At 50.3% G+C, this 18,245-nt stretch overlaps 1 protein-coding gene and 3 long non-coding RNA genes across 5 annotated transcripts in view; 1 reads left to right on the plus strand and 3 right to left on the minus strand.

The window, feature by feature from the left end:
- Nucleotides 1-18,245, plus strand: part of LOC129821559 (bone morphogenetic protein receptor type-2-like) — a 120,720-nt gene that overhangs the window by 20,850 nt on the left and 81,625 nt on the right. The gene's annotated exons all lie outside the window — the stretch shown is intronic.
- On the minus strand, nt 11,362-11,929 carry LOC129820682 (uncharacterized). Its single transcript, XR_008754223.1, has 3 exons — nt 11,865-11,929; nt 11,520-11,584; nt 11,362-11,394 (listed from the first exon to the last, which is right to left on the minus strand). It is a non-coding gene; the product is annotated as an uncharacterized LOC129820682 (long non-coding RNA).
- On the minus strand, nt 12,086-12,785 carry LOC129820681 (uncharacterized). The gene is made up of 3 exons (XR_008754222.1): nt 12,627-12,785; nt 12,181-12,245; nt 12,086-12,118 (listed from the first exon to the last, which is right to left on the minus strand). It is a non-coding gene; the product is annotated as an uncharacterized LOC129820681 (long non-coding RNA).
- On the minus strand, nt 14,539-15,097 carry LOC129820683 (uncharacterized). Of its 2 annotated transcripts, none has more exons than XR_008754225.1 (3): nt 15,013-15,097; nt 14,697-14,827; nt 14,539-14,571 (listed from the first exon to the last, which is right to left on the minus strand). It is a non-coding gene; the product is annotated as an uncharacterized LOC129820683 (long non-coding RNA). The 2 variants fall into 2 exon arrangements; XR_008754224.1 differs by having other exon boundaries at nt 14,982-15,096.

An 18,245-nucleotide genomic window follows, 5' to 3' on the forward strand; every position in this document is an offset into this window, starting at 1 on the left:
GCCCTCTACCAGACAGTCCTGTGGTCTATATATAGACTGCCCTCTACCAGACAGTCCTGTGGTCTATATACAGACCGCCCTCTAGCAGACAGTCCTGTGGTCTATATAGACTGCCCTCTAGCAGACAGTCCTGTGGTCTATATACAGACTGCCCTCTACCAGACAGTCCTGTGGTCTATATACAGACCGCCCTCTAGCAGACAGTCCTGTGGTCTATATACAGACCGCCCTCTAGCAGACAGTCCTGTGGTCTATATAGACTGCCCTCTACCAGACAGTCCTGTGGTCTATATACAGACCGCCCTCTAGCAGACAGTCCTGTGGTCTATATACAGACCGCCCTCTACCAGACAGTCCTGTGGTCTATATACAGACCGCCCTCTAGCAGACAGTCCTGTGGTCTATATACAGACCGCCCTCTACCAGACAGTCCTGTGGTCTATATACAGACCGCCCTCTACCAGACAGTCCTGTGGTCTATATACAGACTGCCCTCTACCAGACAGTCCTGTGGTCTATATACAGACTGCCCTCTACCAGACAGTCCTGTGGTCTATATACAGACCGCCCTCTAGCAGACAGTCCTGTGGTCTATATACAGACCGCCCTCTAGCAGACAGTCCTTTGGTCTATATAGACTGCCCTCTAGCAGACAGTCCTGTGGTCTATATACAGACTGCCCTCTACCAGACAGTCCTGTGGTCTATATATAGACTGCCCTCTAGCAGACAGTCCTGTGGTCTATATACAGACCGCCCTCTACCAGACAGTCCTGTGGTCTATATACAGACCGCCCTCTAGCAGACAGTCCTGTGGTCTATATAGACTGCCCTCTAGCAGACAGTCCTGTGGTCTATATACAGACTGCCCTCTACCAGACAGTCCTGTGGTCTATATACAGACCGCCCTCTAGCAGACAGTCCTGTGGTCTATATAGACTGCCCTCTAGCAGACAGTCCTGTGGTCTATATACAGACTGCCCTCTACCAGACAGTCCTGTGGTCTATATATAGACTGCCCTCTAGCAGACAGTCCTGTGGTCTATATACAGACCGCCCTCTACCAGACAGTCCTGTGGTCTATATACAGACCGCCCTCTAGCAGACAGTCCTGTGGTCTATATAGACTGCCCTCTAGCAGACAGTCCTGTGGTCTATATACAGACTGCCCTCTACCAGACAGTCCTGTGGTCTATATACAGACCGCCCTCTAGCAGACAGTCCTGTGGTCTATATACAGACCGCCCTCTAGCAGACAGTCCTGTGGTCTATATAGACTGCCCTCTACCAGACAGTCCTGTGGTCTATATACAGACCGCCCTCTAGCAGACAGTCCTGTGGTCTATATACAGACCGCCCTCTACCAGACAGCCCTGTGGTCTATATACAGACCGCCCTCTAGCAGACAGTCCTGTGGTCTATATACAGACCGCCCTCTACCAGACAGTCCTGTGGTCTATATACAGACTGCCCTCTACCAGACAGTCCTGTGGTCTATATACAGACTGTCCTCTACCAGACAGTCCTGTGGTCTATATACAGACCGCCCTCTAGCAGACAGTCCTGTGGTCTATATACAGACCGCCCTCTAGCAGACAGTCCTGTGGTCTATATACAGACCGCCCTCTACCAGACAGTCATGTGGTCTATATACAGACCGCCCTCTAGCAGACAGTCCTGTGGTCTATATACAGACTGCCCTCTACCAGACAGTCCTGTGGTAAATATATACAGAATGCCCTCTACCAGACAGTCCTGTGGTCTATATACAGACCGCCCTCTAGCAGACAGTCCTGTGGTCTATATACAGACCGCCCTCTACCAGACAGTCCTGTGGTCTATATACAGACTGCCCTCTACCAGACAGTCCTGTGGTCTATATACAGACTGCCCTCTACCAGACAGTCCTGTGGTCTATATACAGGCCGCCCTCTAGCAGACAGTCCTGTGGTCTATATACAGACTGCCCTCTAGCAGACAGTCCTGTGGTCTATATAGACTGCCCTCTACCAGACAGTCCTGTGGTCTATATACAGACCGCCCTCTAGCAGACAGTCCTGTGGTCTATATACAGACCGCCCTCTACCAGACAGTCCTGTGGTCTATATACAGACCGCCCTCCAGCAGACAGTCCTGTGGTCTATATACAGACCGCCCTCTACCAGACAGTCCTGTGGTCTATATACAGACTGCCCTCTACCAGACAGTCCTGTGGTCTATATACAGACTGCCCTTTACCAGACAGTCCTGTGGTCTATATACAGACCGCCCTCTAGCAGACAGTCCTGTGGTCTATATACAGACCGCCCTCTAGCAGACAGTCCTGTGGTCTATATAGACTGCCCTCTAGCAGACAGTCCTGTGGTCTATATACAGACTGCCCTCTACCAGACAGTCCTGTGGTCTATATACAGACTGCCCTCTACCAGACAGTCCTGTGGTCTATATATAGACTGCCCTCTAGCAGACAGTCCTGTGGTCTATATACAGACCGCCCTCTACCAGACAGTCCTGTGGTCTATATACAGACCGCCCTCTAGCAGACAGTCCTGTGGTCTATATACAGACTGCCCTCTAGCAGACAGTCCTGTGGTCTATATAGACTGCCCTCTAGCAGACAGTCCTGTGGTCTATATACAGACTGCCCTCTAGCAGACACACCTCTGTGGTCTATATAGACTGCCCTCTAGCAGACAGTCCTGTGGTCTATATACAGACTGCCCTCTACCAGACAGTCCTGTGGTCTATATATAGACTGCCCTCTACCAGACAGTCCTGTGGTCTATATACAGACCGCCCTCTAGCAGACAGTCCTGTGGTCTATATAGACTGCCCTCTAGCAGACAGTCCTGTGGTCTATATACAGACTACCCTCTACCAGACAGTCCTGTGGTCTATATACAGACCGCCCTCTAGCAGACAGTCCTGTGGTCTATATACAGACCGCCCTCTAGCAGACAGTCCTGTGGTCTATATAGACTGCCCTCTACCAGACAGTCCTGTGGTCTATATACAGACCGCCCTCTAGCAGACAGTCCTGTGGTCTATATACAGACCGCCCTCTACCAGACAGTCCTGTGGTCTATATACAGACCGCCCTCTAGCAGACAGTCCTGTGGTCTATATACAGACCGCCCTCTACCAGACAGTCCTGTGGTCTATATACAGACCGCCCTCTACCAGACAGTCCTGTGGTCTATATACAGACTGCCCTCTACCAGACAGTCCTGTGGTCTATATACAGACTGCCCTCTACCAGACAGTCCTGTGGTCTATATACAGACCGCCCTCTAGCAGACAGTCCTGTGGTCTATATACAGACCGCCCTCTAGCAGACAGTCCTTTGGTCTATATAGACTGCCCTCTAGCAGACAGTCCTGTGGTCTATATACAGACTGCCCTCTACCAGACAGTCCTGTGGTCTATATATAGACTGCCCTCTAGCAGACAGTCCTGTGGTCTATATACAGACCGCCCTCTACCAGACAGTCCTGTGGTCTATATACAGACCGCCCTCTAGCAGACAGTCCTGTGGTCTATATAGACTGCCCTCTAGCAGACAGTCCTGTGGTCTATATACAGACTGCCCTCTACCAGACAGTCCTGTGGTCTATATACAGACCGCCCTCTAGCAGACAGTCCTGTGGTCTATATACAGACCGCCCTCTAGCAGACAGTCCTGTGGTCTATATAGACTGCCCTCTACCAGACAGTCCTGTGGTCTATATACAGACCGCCCTCTAGCAGACAGTCCTGTGGTCTATATACAGACCGCCCTCTACCAGACAGCCCTGTGGTCTATATACAGACCGCCCTCTAGCAGACAGTCCTGTGGTCTATATACAGACCGCCCTCTACCAGACAGTCCTGTGGTCTATATACAGACTGCCCTCTACCAGACAGTCCTGTGGTCTATATACAGACTGCCCTCTACCAGACAGTCCTGTGGTCTATATACAGACCGCCCTCTAGCAGACAGTCCTGTGGTCTATATACAGACCGCCCTCTAGCAGACAGTCCTGTGGTCTATATACAGACCGCCCTCTACCAGACAGTCATGTGGTCTATATACAGACCGCCCTCTAGCAGACAGTCCTGTGGTCTATATACAGACTGCCCTCTACCAGACAGTCCTGTGGTAAATATATACAGAATGCCCTCTACCAGACAGTCCTGTGGTCTATATACAGACCGCCCTCTAGCAGACAGTCCTGTGGTCTATATACAGACCGCCCTCTACCAGACAGTCCTGTGGTCTATATACAGACTGCCCTCTACCAGACAGTCCTGTGGTCTATATAGACTGCCCTCTACCAGACAGTCCTGTGGTCTATATACAGGCCGCCCTCTAGCAGACAGTCCTGTGGTCTATATACAGACTGCCCTCTAGCAGACAGTCCTGTGGTCTATATAGACTGCCCTCTACCAGACAGTCCTGTGGTCTATATACAGACTGCCCTCTAGCAGACACTCCTGTGGTCTATATACAAACTGCCCTCTACCAGACAGTCCTGTGGTCTATATAGACTGCCCTCTACCAGACACTCCTGTGGTCTATATACAGACTGCCCTCCAGCAGACAGTCCTGTGGTCTATATACAGACCGCCCTCTACCAGACAGTCCTGTGGTCTATATACAGACTGCCCTCTAGCAGACAGTCCTGTGGTCTATATACAGACTGCCCTCTAGCAGACAGTCCTGTGGTCTATAAACAGACTGCCCTCTACCAGACAGTCCTGTGGTCTATATACAGACTGCCCTCTACCAGACAGTCCTGTGGTCTATATACAGACTGCCCTCTACCAGACAGTCCTGTGGTCTATATACAGACTGCCCTCTAGCAGACAGTCCTGTGGTCTATATACAGACTGCCCTCTAGCAGACAGTCCTGTGGTCTATATACAGACCGCCCTCTACCAGACAGTCCTGTGGTCTATATATAGACTGCCCTCTAGCAGACAGTCCTGTGGTCTATATAGACTGCCCTCTACCAGACAGTCCTGTGGTCTATATAGACTGCCCGCTAGTAGACAGTCCTGTGGTCTATATATAGACTGCCCTCTACCAGACAGTCCCGTGGTCTATATAGACTGCCCTCTAGCAGACAGTCCTGTGGTCTATATACAGACTGCCCTCTACCAGACAGTCCTGTGGTCTATATACAGACTGCCCTCTAGCAGACACTCCTGTGGTCTATATACAGACTGCCCTCTACCAGACAGTCCTGTGGTCTATATAGACTGCCCTCTACCAGACACTCCTGTGGTCTATATACAGACTGCCCTCTACCAGACAGTCCTGTGGTCTATATACAGACCGCCCTCTACCAGACAGTCCTGTGGTCTATATACAGACTGCCCTCTAGCAGACACTCCTGTGGTCTATATACAGACTGCCCTCTACCAGACAGTCCTGTGGTCTATATAGACTGCCCTCTACCAGACACTCCTGTGGTCTATATACAGACTGCCCTCCAGCAGACAGTCCTGTGGTCTATATACAGACCGCCCTCTACCAGACAGTCCTGTGGTCTATATACAGACTGCCCTCTAGCAGACAGTCCTGTGGTCTATATACAGACTGCCCTCTAGCAGACAGTCCTGTGGTCTATATACAGACCGCCCTCTAGCAGACAGTCCTGTGGTCTATATACAGACCGCCCTCTACCAGACAGTCCTGTGGTCTATAAACAGACTGCCCTCTACCAGACAGTTCTGTGGTCTATATACAGACTGCCCTCTAGCAGACAGTCCTGTGGTCTATAAACAGACCGCCCTCTACCAGACAGTCCTGTGGTCTATATACAGACCGCCCTCTAGCAGACAGTCCTGTGGTCTATATACAGACCGCCCTCTAGCAGACAGTCCTGTGGTCTATATACAGACCGCCCTCTACCAGACAGTCCTGTGGTCTATATACAGACTGCCCTCTACCAGACAGTCCTGTGGTCTATATACAGGCCGCCCTCTACCAGACAGTCCTGTGGTCTATAAACAGACTGCCCTCTACCAGACAGTCCTGTGGTCTATATACAGACTGCCCTCTAGCAGACAGTCCTGTGGTCTATATACAGACTGCCCTCTAGCAGACAGTCCTGTGGTCTATATACAGACTGCCCTCTAGCAGACAGTCCTGTGGTCTATATACAGGCCGCCCTCTAGCAGACAGTCCTGTGGTCTATATAAAGGCCGCCCTCTACCAGACAGTCCTGTGGTCTATATACAGACTGCCCTCTACCAGACAGTCCTGTGGTCTATATACAGACTGCCCTCTACCAGACACTCCTGTGGTCTATATACAGACCGCCCTCTAGCAGACAGTCCTGTGGTCTATATACAGACTGCCCTCTACCAGACACTCCTGTGGTCTATATACAGACCGCCCTCTACCAGACAGTCCTGTGGTCTATATACAGACTGCCCCCCACCAGACAATCAAAAGCAGGTGAAATAGATATTAAACAAAAGTGAAATAAACAATAAAAATGAACAGTAAACATTACAGAAGTCCCTAAAGAATAAAGACATTTCAAATGGCATAGTATGTCTATATACAGTGTTGTAACGATGTACAAATAGTCTGTTCTGTTGTCCTCGGTGGTCTGTTCTGTTGGCCTCGGTGGTCTGTTCCGTTGGCCTCGGTGGCCTGTTCCGTTGGCCTCGGTGGTCTGTTCCGTTGGCCTCGGTGGCCTGTTCCGTTGGCCTCGGTGGTCTGTTCCGTTGGCCTCGGTGGTCTGTTCCGTTGGCCTCGGTGGTCTGTTCCGTTGGCCTCGGTGGCCTGTTCCGTTGGCCTCGGTGGTCTGTTCCGTTGGCCTCGGTGGTCTGTTCCGTTGGCCTCGGTGGTCTGTTCCGTTGGCCTCGGTGGTCTGTTCCGTTGGCCTCGGTGGTCTGTTCCGTTGGCCTCGGTGGCCTGTTCCGTTGGCCTCGGTGATCTGTTCCGTTGGCCTCGGTGGCCTGTTCCGTTGGCCTCGGTGGCCTGTTCCGTTGGCCTCGGTGGTCTTTTCTGTTGGCCTCGGTGGTCTTTTCTGTTGGCCTCGGTGGTCTTTTCTGTTGGCCTCGGTGGTCTGTTCTGTTGGCCTCGGTGGTCTTTTCTGTTGGCCTCGGTGGTCTGTTGTATTGGCCTCGGTTGGTCTGTTGTATTGGCCTCGGTGGTCTGTTCCGTTGGCCTCGGTGGTCTGTTCCGTTGGCCTCGGTGGTCTGTTCCGTTGGCCTCGGTGGCCTGTCCCGTTGGCCTCGGTGATCTGTTCCGTTGGCCTCGGTGGTCTTTTCTGTTGGCCTCGGTGGTCTTTTCCGTTGGCCTCGGTGGTCTGTTCCGTTGGCCTCGGTTGTCTTTTCCGTTGGCCTCGGTGGTCTGTTCCGTTGGCCTCGGTGGTCTGTTCCGTTGGCCTCGGTGGTCTTTTCTGTTGGCCTCGGTGGTCTGTTCCGTTGGCCTCGGTGGCCTGTTCCGGTGGCCTGTTCCGTTGGCCTCGGTGGTCTGTTCCGTTGGCCTCGGTGGTCTGTTCCGTTGGCCTCGGTGGCCTGTGCCGTTGGCCTCGGTGGTCTGTTCCGTTGGCCTCGGTGGCCTGTTCTGTAGCTTATCTGTGACTGTCCGTGAACAAAGTTTGATGACTGGCATGTATGATGGTCAAAACACCAATCTCTCCTAGGCCAAGAGAGGTAGGCCTACTGATAAAACCTTCCCTCAGTGAGTTGCCAGACTCGTGTTTCTAAGGCTAGGCTACCTCTCTCTCTCTCTCGCTGTCTCTCTCTGTGTGTGTCTCTCTCTGTGTCTCTCTCTGTGTGTGTCTCTCTCTCTCTCTCTCTCTCTCTCTCTCTCTCTCTCTCTCTCTCTCTCTCTCTCTCTCTCGCTCTCTCTCTCTCTCTCTCTCTCTCAATTCAATTCAATTCAATTCAAGGGGCTTTATTGGCATGGGAAACATGTGTTAACATTGCCAAAGCAAGTGAGGTAGATAATATACAAAAGTGAAATAAACAATACAAATTAACAGTAAACATTACACATACAGAAGTTTCAAAACAATAAAGACATTACAAATGTTATATTATATATATACAGTGTTGTAACAATGTACAAATGGTTAAAGCACACAAGTTAAAATAACTAAGCATAAATATGGGTTGTATTTACAATGGTGTTTGTTCTTCACTGGTTGCCCTTTTCTTGTGGCAACAGGTCACACATCTTCCTGCTGTGATGTCACACTGTGGTATTTCACCCAGTAGATATGGGAGTTTATCAAAATTGGATTTGTTTTCAAATTCTTTGTGGATCTGTGTAATCTGAGGGAAATATGTGTCTCTAATATGGTCATACATTGGGCAGGAGGTTAGGAAGTGCAGCTCAGTTTCCACCTCATTTTGTGGGCAGTGAGCACATAGCCTGTCTTCTCTTGAGAGCCATGTCTGCCTACGGCGGCCTTTCTCAATAGCAAGGCTATGCTCACTGAGTCTGTACATAGTCAAAGCTTTCCTTAAGTTTGGGTCAGTCACAGTGGTCAGGTATTCTGCCACTGTGTACTCTCTGTTTAGGGCCAAATAGCATTCTAGTTTGCTCTGTTTTTTTTGTTAATTCTTTCCAATGTGTCAAGTAATTATCTTTTTGTTTTCTCATGATTTGGTTGGGTATAATTGTGTTGCTGTCCTGGGGCTCTGTGGGGTGTGTTTGTGAACAGAGCCCCAGGACCAGCTTGCTTAGGGGACTCTTCTCCAGGTTCATCTCTCTGTAGGTGATGGCTTTGTTATGGAAGGTTTGGGAATCGCTTCCTTTTAGGTGGTTGTAGAATTGAACGGCTCTTTTCTGGATTTTGATAATTAGTGGGTATCGGCCTAATTCTGCTCTGCATGCATTATTTGGTGTTCTACGTTGTACACGGAGGATATTTTAGCAGAATTCTGCATGCAGAGTCTCAATTTGGTGTTTGTCCCATTTAGTGAAATCTTGGTTGGTGAGCGGACCCCAGACCTCACAACCATAAAGGGCAATGGGCTCTATGACTGATTCAAGTATTTTTAGCCAGATCCTAATTGGTATGTTGAAATGTATGTTCCTTTTGATGGCATAGAAGGCCCTTCTTGCCTTGTCTCTCAGATCGTTCACAGCTTTGTGGAAGTTACCTGTGGCGCTGATGTTTAGGCCGAGGTATGTATAGTTTTTTGTGTGCTCTAGGGCAACGGTGTCTAGATGGAATTTGTGGTCCTGGTGACTGGACCTTTTTTGGAACACCATTATTTTGGTCTTACTGAGATTTACTGTCAGGGCCCAGGTTTGACAGAATCTGTGCAGAAGATCTAGGTGCTGCTGTAGTCCCTCCTTGGTTGGTGACAGAAGCACCAGATCATCAGCAAACAGTAGACATTTGTCTTCGGATTCTAGTAGGGTGAGGCCGGGTGCTGCAGACTGTTCTAGTAGGGTGAGGCCGGGTGCTGCAGACTGCTCTAGTGCCCGCGCCAATTCGTTGATATATATGTTGAAGAGGGTGGGGCTGCATCCCTGTCTCACCACACGACCCTGTCTCACCCCACGGCCCTGTCTCACCCCACGGCCCTGTCTCACCCCACGGCCCTGTCTCACCCCACGGCCCTGTCTCACCCCACGGCACTGTGTGAAGAAATGTGTGTGTTTTTTGCCAATTTTAACCGCACACTTGTTGTTTGTGTACATGGATTTTATAATGTCGTATGTTTTACCCCCAACACCACTTTCCATCAATTTGTATAGCAGACCCTCATGCCAAATTGAGTCGAAGGCTTTTTTGAAATCAACAAAGCATGAGAAGACGTTGCCTTTGTTTTGGTTTGTTTGGTTGTCAATTAGGGTGTGCAGGGTGAATACGTGATCTGTCGTATAGTAATTTAGTAAAATGCCAATTTGACATTTGCTCAGTACATTGTGTTCATTGAGGAAATGTACGAGTCTGCTGTTAATGATAATGCAGAGGATTTTCCCAAGGTTACTGTTGACGCATATCCCACGGTAGTTATTGGGGTCAAATTTGTCTCCACTTTTGTGGATTGGGGTGATCAGTCCTTGGTTCCAAATATTGGGGATGATGCCAGAGCTGAGGATGATGTTAAAGAGTTTTATATAGCCAATTGGAAATTGTTGTCTGTATATTTGATAATTTCATCCCCCTGTCTCTCTCTCTCTCCCCCTCCCCCTGTCTCTCTCTCCTTTCCCCGTCTGCCCTTCCCCCCCCCCCCCCCCCCCCCTCTCTCTCTCTCTCTCTGATCTGTAATTCTGGACAGACGTGTTGCCTGATCTGTAATGCTGGACAGACATGTTGCCTGATATCTAACAAGCTAAAATGGCAGCTAGCTACTGACCTGAACATGATGAAGAGCGTATTATATATTTCCATTGTCTTCTTCAGCTTGATTCAGCTTTTAACTTCACAATGTAATGGTGCTTTTGTTCAACCCAGATGAACTAACACAATGACGCCTAAATCAAAGTGACAGAATGTGCTTTGACAAGTTTCAAGAGAGGACATGATGAAACATACTATTGTCTCAGAGTTATTACAAAGAGGTCTTAAAACATTCATTTTTCTTGTCAGTATAATTAGATTTAAAACATGAAGGTTGTCATGGTTTCTGTTTGAGGAAATGGAGAATGAAGTTAGTTATTTTCATTTTTCACATTCTGCCTAACTAGCGCTCTAAGGGTTGTGTCGCGAATCGCACCCTATTCCTGAAGTAAAGCCCTATGGTCCTGGTCTAAAGTAGTGCACTACCCTATGAGCCTTGGTCTAAAGTAGTGCACTACCCTATGAGCCCTGGTCTAAAGTAGTGCACTACCCTATGAGCCCTGGTCTAAAGTAGTGCACTACCCTATGGTCCTGGTCTAAAGTAGTGCACTACCCTATGAGCCTTGGTCTAAAGTAGTGCACTACCCTATGAGCCCTGGTCTAACGTAGTGCACTACCCTATGGTCCTGGTCTAAAGTAGTGCACTACCCTATGGCCCTGGTCTAAAGTAGTGCACTACCCTATGGTCCTGGTCTAAAGTAGTGCACTACCCTATGAGCCTTGGTCTAAAGTAGTGCACTACCCTATGGGCCCTGGTCTAAAGTAGTGCACTACCCTATGGTCCTGGTCTAAAGTAGTGCACTACCCTATGGCCCTGGTCTAAAGTAGTGCACTACCCTATGGTCCTGGTCTAAAGTAGTGCACTACCCTATGGCCCTGGTCTAAAGTAGTGCACTACCCTATGGCCCTGGTCTAAAGTAGTGCACTACCCCTATAGGCCCTGGTCTAAAGTAGTGCACTACCCTATGGTCCTGGTCTAAAGTAGTGCACTACCCTATGGTCCTGGTCTAAAGTAGTGCACTACCCTATGGGTCCTGGTCTAAAGTAGTGCACTACCCTATGGCCCTGGTCTAAAGTAGTGCACTACCCTATGAGCCTTGGTCTAAAGTAGTGCACTACCCTATGAGCCCTGGTCTAAAGTAGTGCACTACCCTATGGTCCTGGTCTAAAGTAGTGCACTACCCTATGGTCCTGGTCTAAAGTAGTGCACTACCCTATGGCCCTGGTCTAAAGTAGTGCACTACCCCTATAGGCCCTGGTCTAAAGTAGTGCACTACCCTATGGCCCTGGTCTAAAGTAGTGCACTACCCTATGGTCCTGGTCTAAAGTAGTGCACTACCCTATGGTCCTGGTCTAAAGTAGTGCACTACCCTATGGTCCTGGTCTAAAGTAGTGCACTACCCTATGGCCCTGGTCTAAAGTAGTGCACTACGCTATGAGCCTTGGTCTAAAGTAGTGCACTACCCCTATGGTCCTCGTCTAAAGTAGTGCACTACCCTATGGCCCTGGTCTAAAGTAGTGCACTACCCTATGGTCCTGGTCTAAAGTAGTGCACTACCCTATGGCCCTGGTCTAAAGTAGTGCACTACCCCTATGGTCCTCGTCTAAAGTAGTGCACTACCCTATGAGCCCTGGTCTAAAGTAGTGCGCTACCCTATGGTCCTGGTCTAAAGTAGTGCACTACCCTATGAGCCTTGGTCTAAAGTAGTGCACTACCCCTATAGGCCCTGGTCTAAAGTAGTGCACTACCCTATGGCCCTGGTCTAAAGTAGTGCACTACCCTATGGCCCTGGTCTAAAGTAGTGCACTACCCTATGGTCCTGGTCTAAAGTAGTGCACTACCCTATGAGCCTTGGTCTAAAGTAGTGCACTACCCTATGGCCCTGGTCTAAAGTAGTGCACTACCCCTATAGGCCCTGGTCTAAAGTAGTGCACTACCCTATGAGCCCTGGTCTAAAGTAGTGCACTACCCTATGAGCCCTGGTCTAAAGTAGTGCACTACCCTATGAGCCTTGGTCTAAAGTAGTGCACTACCCTATGGGCCCTGGTCTAAAGTAGTGCACTACCCTATGAGCCCTGGTCTAAAGTAGTGCACTACCCCTATGGTCCTCGTCTAAAGTAGTGCACTACCCTATGGCCCTGGTCTAAAGTAGTGCACTACACTATGGTCCTGGTCTAAAGTAGTGCACTACCCTATGAGCCCTGGTCTAAAGTAGTGCACTACCCTATGAGCCCTGGTCTAAAGTAGTGCACTACCCTATGAGCCCTGGTCTAAAGTAGTGCACTACCCTATGAGCCCTGGTCTAAAGTAGTGCACTACCCTATGAGCCCTGGTCTAAAGTAGTGCACTACCCCTATAGGCCCTGGTCTAAAGTAGTGCACTACCCTATGAGCCTTGGTCTAAAGTAGTGCACTACCCCTATAGGCCCTGGTCTAAAGTAGTGCACTACCCTATGAGCCCTGGTCTAAAGTAGTGCACTACCCTATGAGCCTTGGTCTAAAGTAGTGCACTACCCTATGAGCCTTGGTCTAAAGTAGTGCACTACCCTATGAGCCTTGGTCTAAAGTAGTGCACTACCCCTATAGGCCCTGGTCTAAAGTAGTGCACTACCCTATGAGCCCTGGTCTAAAGTAGTGCACTACCCTATGAGCCCTGGTCTAAAGTAGTGCACTACCCTATGAGCCTTGGTCTAAAGTAGTGCACTACCCTATGGGCCCTGGTCTAAAGTAGTGCACTACCCTATGAGCCCTGGTCTAAAGTAGTGCACTACCCCTATGGTCCTCGTCTAAAGTAGTGCACTACCCTATGGCCCTGGTCTAAAGTAGTGCACTACCCTATGGTCCTGGTCTAAAGTAGTGCACTACCCTATGAGCCCTGGTCTAAAGTAGTGCACTACCCTATGAGCCCTGGTCTAAAGTAGTGCACTACCCTATGAGCCCTGGTCTAAAGTAGTGCACTACCCTATGAGCCCTGGTCTAAAGTAGTGCACTACCCTATGAGCCCTGGTCTAAAGTAGTGCACTACCCTATGGTCCTGGTCTAAAGTAGTGCACTACCCTATGAGCCTTGGTCTAAATTAGTGCACTACCCTATGGTCCTGGTCTAAAGTAATGCACTACCCTATGAGCCTTGGTCTAAATTAGTGCACTACCCTATGAGCCTTGGTCTAAAGTAGTGCACTACCCTATGAGCCCTGGTCTAAAGTAGTGCACTACCCTATGAGCCTTGGTCTAAAGTAGTGCACTACCCTATGAGCCCTGGTCTAAATTAGTGCACTACCCTATGAGCCTTGGTCTAAAGTAGTGCACTACCCTATGAGCCCTGGTCTAAATTAGTGCACTACCCTATGAGCCTTGGTCTAAAGTAGTGCACTACCCTATGAGCCTTGGTCTAAAGTAGTGCACTACTCTATGGCCCTGGTCTAAAGTAGTGCACTACCCCTATAGGCCCTGGTCTAAAGTAGTGCACTACCCCTATGGGCTCTGGTCTAAAGTAGTGCACTACCCCTATAGGCCCTGGTCTAAAGTAGTGCACTACCCTATGGTCCTGGTCTAAAGTAGTGCACTACCCTATGGTCCTGGTCTAAAGTAGTGCACTACCCTATGGTCCTGGTCTAAAGTAGTGCACTACCCTATGGTCCTGGTCTAAAGTAGTGCACTACCCTATGAGCCTTGGTCTAAAGTAATGCACTACCCTATGGTCCTGGTCTAAAGTAGTGCACTACCCTATGGTCCTGGTCTAAAGTAGTGCACTACCCTATGGGCCCTGGTCTAAAGTAGTGCACTACCCTATGGCCCTGGTCTAAAGTAGTGCACTACCCTATGAGCCTTGGTCTAAAGTAGTGCACTACCCTATGAGCCTTGGTCTAAAGTAGTGCACTACCCCTATAGGCCCTGGTCTAAAGTAGTGCACTACCCTATGAGCCCTGGTCTAAAGTAGTGCACTACCCTATGAGCCTTGGTCTAAAGTAGTGCACTACCCTATGGGCCCTGGTCTAAAGTAGTGCACTACCCTATGAGCCCTGGTCTAAAGTAGTGCACTACCCCTATGGTCCTCGTCTAAAGTAGTGCACTACCCTATGGCCCTGGTCTAAAGTAGTGCACTACCCTATGGTCCTGGTCTAAAGTAGTGCACTACCCTATGAGCCCTGGTCTAAAGTAGTGCACTACCCTATGAGCCCTGGTCTAAAGTAGTGCACTACCCCTATGGTCCTCGTCTAAAGTAGTGCACTACCCTATGGCCCTGGTCTAAAGTAGTGCACTACCCTATGGTCCTGGTCTAAAGTAGTGCACTACCCTATGAGCCCTGGTCTAAAGTAGTGCACTACCCTATGGTCCTGGTCTAAAGTAGTGCACTACCCTATGAGCCCTGGTCTAAAGTAGTGCACTACCCTATGGCCCTGGTCTAAAGTAGTGCACTACCCCTATAGGCCCTGGTCTAAAGTAGTGCACTACCCCTATGGGCTCTAGTCTAAAGTAGTGCACTACCCCTATAGGCCCTGGTCTAAAGTAGTGCACTACCCTATGGTCCTGGTCTAAAGTAGTGCACTACCCTATGGTCCTGGTCTAAAGTAGTGCACTACCCTATGGTCCTGGTCTAAAGTAGTGCACTACCCTATGGTCCTGGTCTAAAGTAGTGCACTACCCTATGGTCCTGGTCTAAAGTAGTGCACTACCCTATGGTCCTGGTCTAAAGTAGTGCACTACCCTATGGGCCCTGGTCTAAAGTAGTGCACTACCCTATGGCCCTGGTCTAAATTAGTGCACTACCCTATGAGCCTTGGTCTAAAGTAGTGCACTACCCTATGAGCCTTGGTCTAAAGTAGTGCACTACCCCTATAGGCCCTGGTCTAAAGTAGTGCACTACCCTATGGGCCCTGGTCTAAAGTAGTGCACTACCCTATGGTCCTGGTCTAAAGTAGTGCACTACCCTATGAGCGCTGGTCTAAAGTAGTGCACTACCCTATGAGCCTTGGTCTAAAGTAGTGCACTACCCCTATGAGCCTTGGTCTAAAGTAGTGCACTACCCTATGGGCCCTGGTCTAAAGTAGTGCACTACCCTATGGCCCTGGTCTAAAGTAGTGCACTACCCCTATAGGCCCTGGTCTAAAGTAGTGAACTATCCTATGGCCCTGGTCTAAAGTAGTGCACTACCCCTATAGGCCCTGGTCTAAAGTAGTGCACTACCCTATGGCCCTGGTCTAAAGTAGTGCACTACCCCTATGAGCCCTGGTCTAAAGTGGTGCACTACCCTATGAGCCCTGGTCTAAAGTAGTGCACTACCCTATGAGCCCTGGTCTAAAGTAGTGCACTACCCTATGAGCCTTGGTCTAAAGTAGTGCACTACCCTATGGCCCTGGTCTAAAGTAGTGCACTACCCTATGGCCCTGGTCTAAAGTAGTGCACTACCCTATGAGCCTTGGTCTAAAGTAGTGCACTACCCTATGAGCCCTGGTCTAAAGTAGTGCACTACCCTATGGTCCTGGTCTAAAGTAGTGCACTACCCTATGAGCCTTGGTCTAAAGTAGTGCACTACCCTATGAGCCTTGGTCTAAAGTAGTGCACTACCCTATGGGCCCTGGTCTAAAGTAGTGCACTACCCTATGGTCCTGGCTGGCTGGCTGACTGACTGGCTGACTGGCTGGCTGGCTGGCTGACTGGCTGGCTGACTGGCTGGCTGGCTGGCTGACTGGCTGACTGGCTGGCTGGCTGGCTGACTGGCTGGCTGGCTGACTGGCTGACTGGCTGGCTGGCTAACTAAGCTGTAGTCTCCTGTGAACGGAGCTGTGTTCACTGGGCCAAGTGTCACTAGATCTCTGTAGACTGGCTTTTAGCCAGCAGAGATGGAAACTGTTTGATTTCAGCTGCTAGCTTCTCAGCCTGTGGAGAGAACTAGTAGCCCCGGACAGGTGTATCTGCTACTTAATGAGCGTTCACTGGAGCAAATGGCAAGGATATGTTGGACTCCGCTGGTAGCCTGCCTCTGAGCTGGTAGCCTGCCTCTGAGCTGGTAGCCTGTCTCTGAGCTGGTAGCCTGCCTCTGAGCTGGTAGCCTGCCTTTGAGCTGGTAGCCTGCCTCTGAGCTGGTAACCTGCCTCTGAGCTGGTAGCCTGCCTCTGAGCTGGTAGCCTGCCTCTGAGCTGGTAGCCTGCCTCTGAGCTGGTAGCCTGCCTCTGAGCTGATAGCCTGCCTCTGAGCGGGTAGCCTGCCTCTGAGAGGGTAGCCTGCCTCTGAGCTGCTAGCCTGCCTCTGAGCTGATAGCCTGCCTCTGAGCTGGTAGCCTGCCTCTGAGCTGATAGCCTGCCTCTGAGCTGGTAGCCTGCCTCTGAGCTGGTAGCCTGCCTCTGAGCTGATAGCCTGCCTCTGAGCTGGTAACCTGCCTCTGAGCTGGTAGCCTGCCTCTGAGCTGGTAGCCTGCCTCTGAGCTGGTAGCCTGCCTCTGAGCTGGTAGCCTGCCTCTGAGCTGATAGCCTGCCTCTGAGCTGATAGCCTGCCTCTGAGAGGGTAGCCTGCCTCTGAGTTGCTAGCCTGCCTCTGAGCTGATAGCCTGCCTCTGAGCTGGTAGCCTGCCTCTGAGCTGATAGCCTGCCTCTGAGCTGGTAGCCTGCCTCTGAGCTGGTAGCCTGCCTCTGAGCTGATAGCCTGCCTCTGAGCTGATAGCCTGCCTCTGAGCTGGTAGCCTGCCTCTGAGCTGCTAGCCTGCCTCTGAGTTGCTAGCCTGCCTCTGAGATGATAGCCTGCCTCTGAGCTGATAGCCTGCCTCTGAGCTGATAGCCTGCCTCTGAGCTGATAGCCTGCCTCTGAGCTGGTAGCCTGCCTTTGAGCTGATAGCCTGCCTCTGAGCTGGTAGCCTGCCTCTGAGCTGGTAGCCTGCCTCTGAGCTGGTAGCCTGCCTCTGAGCTGGTAGCCTGCCTCTGAGCTGGTAGCCGGCCTCTGAGCTGATAGCCTGCCTCTGAGCTGATAGCCTGCCTCTGAGCTGGTAGCCTGCCTCTGAGCTAGTAGCTGGCCTCTGAGCTGATAGCCTGCCTCTGAGCTGATAGCCTGCCTCTGAGCTGGTAGCCTGCCTCTGAGCTGGTAGCCGGCCTCTGAGCTGATAGCCTGCCTCTGAGCTGATAGCCTGCCTCTGAGCTGGTAGCCTGCCTCTGAGCTAGTAGCTGGCCTCTGAGCTGATAGCCTGCCTCTGAGCTGATAGCCTGCCTCTGAGCTGGTAGCCTGCCTCTGAGCTGATAGCCTGCCTCTGAGCTGGTAGCCTGCCTCTGAGCTGATAGCCTGCCTCTGAGCTGATAGCCTGCCTCTGAGTTGCTAGCCTGCCTCTGAGCTGATAGCCTGCCTCTGAGCTGCTAGCCTGCCGGTGGTGGAGTCAGCTCTGCTTCTTTCTGTGGACCGATCACATCCTGCCAGAAGGCCGACATCCCTGAGTCGCCTCTTCACTGTTGACATTGAGACTGGTGTTTTGCGGTACTATTTAATGAAGCTGCCAGTTGAGGACTTGTGAGGCGTCTGTTTCTCAAACTAGATACTCTAATGTACTTGTCTCTTGCTCAGTTGTGCACCGGGGCCTCCCACTCCTCTTTCTATTCTGGTTAGAGCCAGTTTGCGCTGTTCTGTGAAGGGACTTATAAATCTTCTTAGGGATTAGGCGTCCCGCTTGAGGGCCTACCTTTCCCAACAGCTCTGCATTGCTCAGCGAAGCGTAAGAGATATGAATGCCCTTCTGCTGAGGCGTCAGATTGACCACAATGCACTTCTCTCTCCAGGATGCTCTCCAGCTAATTTGTTCACGTTCACTGTTTCATAACTTCATTGTGTGAATTGTTTGTGGCTGATTGTAGTGTACATTACATACATCCCCAGTAGTACATTTACAATGAATTCCTATAACTTATAATCTACAATGTTTGTTACTTTGGTTACGGTCTTTTCTTTTAATGCATTCAACA

The sequence above is a fragment of the Salvelinus fontinalis genome, chromosome 23 (genome assembly GCF_029448725.1).
Source record: "Salvelinus fontinalis isolate EN_2023a chromosome 23, ASM2944872v1, whole genome shotgun sequence".
Classification (NCBI taxonomy): domain Eukaryota; kingdom Metazoa; phylum Chordata; class Actinopteri; order Salmoniformes; family Salmonidae; genus Salvelinus; species Salvelinus fontinalis.